Source organism: Nomascus leucogenys, chromosome X, assembly GCF_006542625.1.
Source record: "Nomascus leucogenys isolate Asia chromosome X, Asia_NLE_v1, whole genome shotgun sequence".
Lineage (NCBI taxonomy): Eukaryota > Metazoa > Chordata > Mammalia > Primates > Hylobatidae > Nomascus > Nomascus leucogenys.
The window spans coordinates 85,904,536-85,915,055 of record NC_044406.1 but is presented as its reverse complement, the minus strand read 5'-3'; the positions used below and the strand labels follow the sequence as shown (position 1 = coordinate 85,915,055).

The 10,520-nt window shown below is 36.5% G+C and overlaps 1 pseudogene; it reads right to left on the bottom strand.

The window, feature by feature from the left end:
• Positions 1-2,198: 2,198 nt before the first annotated feature.
• LOC100586197 lies at positions 2,199-10,034 on the bottom strand (annotated as a pseudogene).
• Positions 10,035-10,520: the final 486 nt, after the last annotated feature.

The following is a 10,520-nucleotide window of genomic DNA, read 5'->3' as shown; positions in this document are numbered from 1 at the left end:
TTGCTCTTCTGCTATTCTAATATGTGAGGACACAGCATTCATCCCCTTTTTTCCCTTCCACCTCCCACCATGGGAGGATCAGCAAGAAGGCCCTCAGCAGACACTGTATGCCACCACCTTGATCTTTGGACTTCCTAGCCTCCAAAACTGTAAAAAAATTAATTTCTGTTTATTATAAATTACCCAGTCTCTTGTATTTTGTTATACTAGCACAAATGGACTAAGACAGTAACATGGGACTCAGAACCCTTGGGGATGAGAGTGTTTTAGTCTTCTTGAGCTGTATTAACAAAATATCACAGTCTAGATGGCTTAAACAACAAGAATTTATTTCCTCATAATTCTCGAGGCTAGAACTCCCAGGTCAAGGTCTGAAAAAGTTTAGTTTCTGGTAAGGGCTTCCCTTCTGGCTTGCAGACAGCCTCTTTGTTCTCACATATCTTTTCGTTGGTGTAAGTGCATGAAAAGTGAAAGAAATCTCCTCTCTTCCTCTTCTTATAGGGCCAGCAATCTTATCAGATTAGGGCCCTGTATTAGTCTGTTCTCCATTGCTACAAGGAACTACCCGAGACTGGGTAATTTATGAAGAAAAGAGGTTTGACTCACAGTTTCACAGGCTTAGCAGGAAGTGTGACCAGGAGGCCTCTGAAACTTACAATCATGGCAGAAGGCAAAAAGGAAGTGAGCACGTCTTCACACATCCAAGCAAGAGAGAGAGTGTGAAGGGGGAAGTGCTACACACTTTCAATCAAACAGATCTCATGAGAACTCTATCACAAGAACAGCAAGGAGGAAGTCTGCCCCGTGATTCAATCACCTCCCACCAGGCCCCTCCCCTGACATGTGGGGATTACAATGAGACATGAGATTTGGGTGGGGACACATAGCCAAACCATATCAGGCCCTATGCTTATGACCTCATTTCATTTTAATTACCTCCTGAAGGCCCTATGTCAAAATACAGTCACACAAGTGACTGGGGTTAGGACTTCAACTTATGAATTTTGGAGGAACACAATTCAGTCCATTGAAGAGAGTATGGGTCATCTCACCAGGTAAGACCCCTGGATCAATAGGGGTACTAACTGGTGTAAAGGGAATTTAGCAAATATGAAAAAAGAGGGATTAAGAGTATCTGTTTTGGCCTCAAGACAGCTATAGCAACAAGAACTGATACCACTAACCTTCTTTTTTTTATGTTTTCCAAGAGAAAAGGACAAGACTTTGGTGGTGTTTTCTCTGACATCACTTCTGAAACCAAATGTGTACATGTTTTATTCTGACACCAATAACCAATTCTCTGACACCAACTGGATGTCCAGTAATTCAGGTTAATTCTGAAACTAACTCCCAGAGTTAGCACATAAACAACAGGTTAAGGGCTTAGTCCCACAAGACTTCCCCAACTTCAGATACCAGTTACAAGTCCTAAGAACCACCTATACTTCTGACCAACTGGCTATAAATTCAGGAGTTTCCACAACTCCAAATACCTCCTCAGGTTTGATAATTGAGTAGAACAACCCACAGAACTCAAGATAATAGTTTAGTTAGGTGTACTGGTTTATTATGAAGGCTACAAAATGGAAATAGCTAACTGGAAGAAATACATGGGGCAAGTTATGGGGGAGGGGATACGGAGCTTCCATTCCCATTATGAATGCACCATTCTCCTAGCATTTCAATGTGTTCAACAACTCCAAAGCTCTCTGAATCCTATTGTCCAAGAGTTTTTACAGAACTCAAACTCAGCCTCCATTCCCTCCCCAGATGTTAGGAGATGGGACTGAAAATTCCAACCCTCTAATCATGAGTTTTTGTCTTTCTAGTGACTAACCCCCTACCTAAAGCTATTTGGGACCCATGCTTAGTCACTTCATTAGTGTAAACTCAGATGATGTTAAAAGGGACTCATTATGAATAAAAAAGGCACTACTATCACTCAGGAAATGCCAATGATCTGTGCCAAGAACTGAGTACAAAGATCAAATATATTAAATGATGTATTATACAAAAATATATATTGTATGATATATATTTATTTACATAAATTCATATCTATATAATATATTTAAAATATATTTTCATAAATAAATATATAATATATTTATATAGAATTAATGTGTATATTTATTTATATAAAACTTATTTTATTTATTTATTTATTTTAACAATGCAAAGAGGCTCTTTAATGAGTTTCAATGGCCTTTTCTTGGCATTTTATAATCTTGACATCCAGCTCCATCCAGCTTCAAGCCCGGTAGAATCTGAGACCCTGACTGCTCATCATTGAAAAACTTCAGCACCTTGGAATAGCTCAGACTAAAATGGAGGCTACAAAAATCATTGGTGAATGAACAGAAGAATGTTATGTAAAAAAAAAAAAAAAAAAAATACACCCTGTGGCCAAAGTGAAATTTTTCTAATTTTAATTTTAACTCCCTTCTGTTTTTTGTCCAACTGGTTAACAACTTCATTATCAAAAATTTGAAAGCCATAATGTAGAAGTCCCTTACGCATCTCTTCTCTATGCTAATCCATGCCCAATTCCTTTATTTTGTTCTTTTCTTTGAATCAGTTTATAAATATATATATATATATATATTTATATTTATACTTTAAGTTCTGGGATACATGTGCAGAACATGCAGGTTTGTTACATAGGTATACATGTGCCATGGTGGTTTGTTGCACCCATCAACCCGTCATCTACCTTAGGTATTTCTCCTATTGCTCTCCGTCCCCTTGCCCCCTACCCCTTGACAGGCCCCGGTGTGTGATATTCCCCTCCCTGTGCCCATGTGTTCTCATTGTTCAACTCCCACTTATGAGTGAGAACATGAGGTGTTTGGTTTTCTGGTCCTGTGTTATTTTGCTGAGAATGATGGTTTCCAGCTTCATCCATGTCCCTGCAAAGGACATGAACCCATTCTTTTTTATGGCTGCATAGTATTCCATGGTGTATATGTGTCACATTTTCTTTATCCAGTCTATTATTGATGGGCATTTGGGTTGGTTCCAAGTCTTTGCTATTGTGAATAGTGCTGCAATAAACATATGTGTGCATGTGTCTTTACAGTAGAATGATTTATAATCCTTTGGGTATATACCCAGTAATGGGATTGTTGGGTCAAATGGTATTTCTGGTTCTAGATCCCTGAGGAATTGCCACACTGTCTTCCACAATGGTTGAACTAATTTACACTCCCACCAACAGTGTAAAAGCATTACTATTTCTCCACATCTTCTCCAGCATCTGGATTAGCATCATTTACTGATTGCCATTCTAACTGGCGTGAGATGGTATCTCATTGTGATTTTGATTTGCATTTCTCTAATGATCAGTGATGATGAGCTTTTTTTCATGTGTTTGTTGGCCACAAAAATATCTTCTTTTGAGAAGTGCCTGTTCATATCCTTTGCCCACTTTTTGATGAGGTTGTTTTTTTCTTGTAAATTTGTTTAAGCTCCTTGTAGATTCTGGATATTAGACCTTTGTCAGATGGATAGATTGCAAACATTTTCTCCCATTCTGTAGGTTGCCTGTTCACTCTGATGATAGTTTCTTTTGGTGTGCAGAAGCTCTTTAGTTTAATTCGATCGCATTTGTCTATTTTGGCTTTTGTTGCCATTGCTTTTGGTGTTTTAGTCATGAAGTCTTTGCCCATGCCTATGTCCTGAATGGTATTGCCTAGGTTTTCTTCTAGGGTTAATATGGTTTTAGGTCTTACATTTAATTCTTTAATCTATCATCAGTTAATTTTTGTATAAGGTATAAGGAAGGGGTCCAGTTTCAGTTTTCTGCCTGTGGCTAGCCAGTTTTCCCAACACAATTTATTAAATAGGGAATCCTTTCCCCATTGCTTGTTTTTGTCAGGTTTGTCAAAGATCAGATGGTTGTAGATGTGTGGTGTTATTTCTGAGGCCTCTGTTCTGTACTATTGGTCTATATTCCTGTTTTGGTACCAGTATCATGCTGTTTTTGTTACTGTAGCCTTGTAGTATAGTTTGAAGTCAGGTAGTGTGATGCCTCTTGCTTTGTTCTTTTTGCTTAGGATTGTCTTGGCTACATGGGCTCTTTTTTGTTTCCATACGAATTTTAAAGTAGTTTTTTCTAACTCTGTGAAGAAAGTCAATGGTAGCTTGATGGGAATAGCATTGAATTTATGAATTACTTTGGGCAGTATGGCCATTTTCATAATACTGATTCTTTCATGTGCATGGAACATTTTTCCATTTGTTTGTGTCTTCTCTGATTTCCTTGAGCAGTGGTTTCTAGTTCTTTTTGAAGAGGCCCTTCACATCCCTTGTAAGTTGTATTCCTAGGTGTTTTATTATCTTTGTAGCAATTGTGAATGGGAGTTCACTCATGATTTGGCTCTCTGTCTATTATTGGTGTATAGGAATGCTTGTGATTTTTGCACATTGATTTTGTATCCTGAGACTTTGCTGAAGTTGCTTATCAGCTTAAGGAGTTTTCGGGCTGAGATGATGGGGTTTTCTAAATGTACAATCATGTCATCTGCAAACAGAGACAATTTGACTTCCTCTCTTCCTATTTGAATACCTTTATTTTTTTCTCTTGCCTGATTGTGCTGCACAGAACGTCCAATAATATGTTGAATAGGAGTGGAGAGAGAGGGCATGGAGAGAAAGGGCATCCTTGTCTTGTGCCAGTTTTCAAAGGGAATGCTTCCAGCTTTTGCCCGCTCAGTATGATATTGGCTGTAGTTTGTTATGAACAGCTCTTAGTATTTTGAGATATGTTCCATCAATACCTAGTTTATTGAGTGTTTTTAGCATGAAGAGGCATTGAAGTATAGCTAAGGCCTTTTCTGCATCTATTGAAATAATCATGTGGTTTTTATCATTAGTTCTGTTTATGTGATCAATTACATTTATTGATTTGTATATATTAAACCAGCCTTGCATCCCAAGGATGAAGCCGACTTGATTGTGGTGGATAAGCTTTTTAATGTGCTGCTGGATTCAGTTTGCCAGTCTTTTATTGAGGATTTTCGCATTGATGTTCAACAGGGATACTGGCCTGAAATTTTTTATTTTTGTTGTGTCTCTGCCAGGTTTTAGTCTCAGGATAAGGCTGGCCTCATAAAATGAGTTAGGGAGGAGTCTCTCTTTTTCTATTGTTTGGAATAATTTCAGAAGGAATGGTACCTTCTTTGTACCTCTGGTACAATTCGGCTGTGAATCTGTCTGGTCCTGGGCTTATTTTGGTTTGTAGGCTATTAATTACTGCCTCAATTTCAGAGCTTGTTATTGGTCTATTCAGGGATTTGACTTCTTCCTGGTTTAGTCTTGGGAGGGTCTATGTGTCCAGGAATTTATCCATTTCTTCCAGATTTTTGAATTTATTTGCATAGAGGTATTTATAGTATTCTCTGATGGTAGTTTGTATTTCTGCGGGATCAGTGGTGATATCCCCTTTTTAATTTTTATTGTGTCTATTTGATTCTTCTCTCTTTTCTTTATTATTAGTCTGGCTGGTGGTCTATTTTGTTAATCTTTATGTATATAATATAAAATTAATATGTATATTTATTTATCTAAAACTTTTATATATTTATAGAAAATTGATGTTTATTATATAAAATATATCTATATTTATATAAAATAAATACATGTATATAAAATAAATTTATATAAACTAAATATATATTTATATAAACTAAATATATTTGAAATAAATATATATTTAGATAATATAAATATTTATATACAAATTTATTTATATATAAATATATTATATATTTATATTAGCTAAATATATTAGATAAATATATAAAATATATTTATATATTAGATAAATATATAAAATATATTTATATATTAGATAAATATATAAATATATTTATATATTAGATAAATATATAAAATATATTTATATATTAGATAAATATATAAAATATATTTATATATTAGATAAATATATAAAATATATTTATATATTAGATAAATATATAAAATATATTTATATATTAGATAAATATCTATAATATATATTTTTTTCTCATTGAAGTTTGTTTTATGGGTCTCAAAATTCTTTGACATATTTTTGGTCAAGTTGTATCCATTAAAAGTACTGATTTTACATAAATAGAACTAAAAACAAAAGCACATAATCATCTCAATAGATGCCATAAAGGCTTTCAATACTAATAAATTCAACATCCTTTCATGTTAGAAACCCTCAACAAACTAGACATCAAAGTGATATACCTCAGAATAAGAGCCATCTATAACAAACCCACAGCCAACATCATACTGAACGGGCAAAAGCTGAAAGCATTTCCCTTGAGAACCAGAACAAGACAAGGATGCCCACTCTCACCACGCCTGTTCAAGATAGTGCTGAAAGTCCTAGCCAGAGCCATCAGGCAAGAGAAAGAAATAAAAGGCAACCAAATAGGAAGAAAGAAAGGAAGTCATATTATCTCTCTTCCCATATCATATGATTCTATACCTGGAAACCCCATAGTCTCTGCCCAAAGGCACCTCGATCTGAAAAACAACTTCAGCAAAGTTTCAAGATACAAAATCAATGCACCAAGCTGAGAGAAAAATCAAGAAAGTAATCCCATTCACAATAGCCACAAAAAGAATAAAATACCTATGAATACAGCTAACCAGGAAGGTGAAATATTTCTACAGCAAGAATTATAAAACAATGCTGAAATAAATCATACATGACATAAACAAATGGAAAAACATTCCAGCTCATGGATAGGAACAATCAATATTGTTAAACTGGTCATAGTGCCCAAAGCAATTCACAGATTCAATGCTATTCCTATCAAACTACCAGTGACATTTTTCACAGAATTAGAAAAAAAAAAACACACACACACTCTAAAATTTATAAGGAATGAAAAAAGAGCCTGACTAGTCAAAGCAATCCTAAGCAAAAGGAACAAAGCTGGAGTCATCACACAACCAGACTTCAAACTATACTACAAGGATACAGCAAACAACATGGCATGGCATTGGCACAAAAATAGACACATAGACCATTGGAACAGGTTAGAGAACCCTGAAATAAAGCCACACACCTACAATCATCTGATCTTCAACAAAGCTGACAAAAACAAGCAATGGGGAAAGGACCATTCAATAAGTGGTACTGGGATAACTGGCTAGCCACATGCAGAAGATTGAACCTGGATTCCTTCCTTTCAACATATATAAAAATCAATTCGAGATGGATTAAACACTTAAATGTAATACCTAAAACCACGAAAAACCTAGAAGAAAATCTAGGAAGTATCATTTGGACATAGGCCCTGGCAAAGATTTCATGATTCAGACAACAAAAGCAATATAAAAAAAAATTGACAAGTGGGACCTAATTAAACTAAAGAGCTTCTGAACAACAAAAGAAACTATCAACAGAATAAACATACAACCTACAGAATGGGATAAAATATTTGTAAACTATGCATCTGACAAAGGTCTAATATTCAGAACCTATAAGGAACTTAAATTAACAAGCAAAAAACAACCCCATTAAAAAATGGGCAAAGGACATGAACAGATACTTCTCAAAAGACAAAATAGATGCAGCCAACAAGCATATGAAAACATGCTCAACATCGCTAATCATTAGAGCAATGCAAATCAAAACCACAATGTGATACCATTTCATACCAGTCAGAACGGCTATTATTAAAAACTCTAAAAATAACAGGTGCTGGCAAGGTTGCAGAGAAAAGGGAACATTTATATACCACTAGTTGGAATGTACATTATTTTAGCCACTGTGGAAAGCAATTGGAAATTTCTCAAAGAATTTAATATAGAAATACATTTGATCCAGCAATTCTATTGCTGGGTATAAACCCAAAGGAATATTAAATTGTTCTACCATAAAGATATATGCATGCATATGTTCATCCCAGCACTATTCACAATAGCAAAGACATGAAAGCAACTTATATAACCATCAGTGGTGGACTGGATAAAGAAAATGTGATACATGTACACCACAGAATTCTACATTGCCATAAAGAAGAACAAAATCATGTTCTTTGCATTGATATCAATAGAGCTGGAGGCCATTATTCCGAATGAACTAACAAAAGAACAGAAAACCAAATACTGCATGTTCTGACTTACAAGTGGAAGCTAAATATTGAGTACATATGGACACAAAGAAGGGGACGATAGACAATAGACACTTGGGCCTACTTAAGGTGGAGGGTGGGAGGAGGATGAGAATCAAAAACTACCTGTCTGGTACTATGGTCATTACCTGGGGGAGGAAATAATCTGTACATCAAATCCCCATGACACACACTTCACCCATGTAACAAATCCACACATATACTTTCTGAACTTAAAAAATAAAAGTCAGAAAGAAGAAAATAAAAAGTACTGATTTTAAAAACTAATAACTTAAAACTGCCACATGCAAAAATAAAAATAAAAATAAGGAAACCCCAAAATGGTCCACAAAACGTTCTCCTTTTATTTTGAAGGTTTTATGATGCATCGTTATCACTGACCAGTCTTTTACTATTAAATGGTCAGCTGAAACAAACAGTTCTGGGACCATTCTTCTACCACTGATTAAGACTGGGGTGGCAGGTATTAGAGATAACATGCATTTAGGCTTCTGAGCTTTCTGGGAATATTTGGTGACCTTGCCAGCTCCAACAGCAATCTGGTCCACTGCTTTGATGACATCCACAGCAACTGTCTGTCTCATATCGCAAAGAGCAAAACAATCAAGAGGAGGATAGTCAGAGAAGCTCTCAACACACGTGGGCTTGCCAGGAATCATATCCATGATGGCAGCATCACCAGACTTCTAGAATATAGGGTCATCTTCCAGGTTCTTATCAGAACAGCAATCAATCATCTCCTTCAGCTTGGCAAACTTGCAAGCAATGTGAGCTGTGTGACAATCTAGTACAGGGTCATAGCCAGCACTGACTTAACCTGGATGGTTCAGGATAATCACCTGAGCAGTGAAGCCAATTGGTTGACTATGTTTGCTGTCACCTGCAATGTTGCCATGATGAACATCTTAAAAGACAAATTCTAGACATTGAAGCCCAAATTGTCACCAGAAAGAACTTCACTCAAAGCTTCATGGTGCATTTCAACAGACTTCACTTCAGTTGTAACATTGACTGGAGCAAAGGTGACCACCATGCCAGGTTTGAGAATACTAGCCTCCATTTGGCCACCAGGGACAGTAACAATACAACCAATTTTGTAGACATTCTGGAGAGGCAGACGAAAGGGCTTGTCAGTTGGATAAGTTGGTGATAGGATGCAGTCCAGAGCTTCAAGCAGCATGATTCTATTATCATTGCCATCTTTACAGGTGACTTTTCATTCCTAGATCCAAGGCATGCTAAGCACTTGGTTCCACCATATTGTCACCATTCCAACCAGAACTTGACACATGTGCTTCTGTGTTGGACTTCTAGCCAATTTTGTTTTCTTTTTTCTTTTTTGTACCTATGCCACTTCTTCCAAGAATGAGGCCAATTTTCTTAATGTAAGTGCAGAATTCCTTAATAATTTCTTCATATTTCTTCTGACTGTAGGGTGGCTCAGTGGAATCCATTTTGTTAACACAAATAATTAATTGTTTCACACCCAGTGTATAAGCCAGAAGGGCATGCTTACAGGTTTGCCTATTCTTGGAGATACTAGCTTCAAATTCACCAACACCAGCAGCAAGCATCAGGACAGCATAGTCAGCCTAAGATGTGCCTGTAATCATGTTTTTGATAAAGTTTCTATGTCTTGGGGCATCAGTAAGTCATGTAGTACTTGCTCATTTCAGATTTCCACGGGGAGATATTAATGGTGACACCACATTCACACTCAGCTTTCAGTTTATGTAAGACCCAGGCATACTTGAAAAAGCCCTTTCCCATCTCAGCAGTATCCTTCTCAAAGTTTTCAGTGGTTCTTTTGTCTATCAGATGGCCAGTAGTGGTGGGCTTGCCTGAATCTTGATGTCCAATGACGATGATGCTGATATGAGCCTTTTCCTTTCCCATTTTGGCTTTTAGGTGTGCTTTTCATGACACCTGTGTTCTGGTGGCAAACCCATTGCTAAAAAGCCAAATACATTTTTTATAATACCACAGAGAGCAACCAGAATCCTGAAAGGAGCTTTTCCCAGATGAGCAAACATAACATATGAAACAATTAAATTCAAGCATCACAGGGATCAAACGTAGTGAATTTTGGCGATCCATTAGCATCCCTTTTGCTCATTTTCCCAGTTGTCAGGAGTATTGCTGCTGATGGCTCACAGCTGAATCCTTCTCTGAAAATTGCCCTTAGCCAATAAGAGCTATCTTGTCTAGGTTATAGCCCCTTCCCAGGGACAAGTTGCATACAATGACTGGTCTATGCAAGATACAAGCCCCTGACCCTTTTGCCTTAACTCTGAAGGACATCCTAGTTATAAAGCTCCCCACAGAGTAAGCTAATACCAATGGTTCTTTTGCATTGTAGTTCGGCTTCTCCCTGTGACCAGT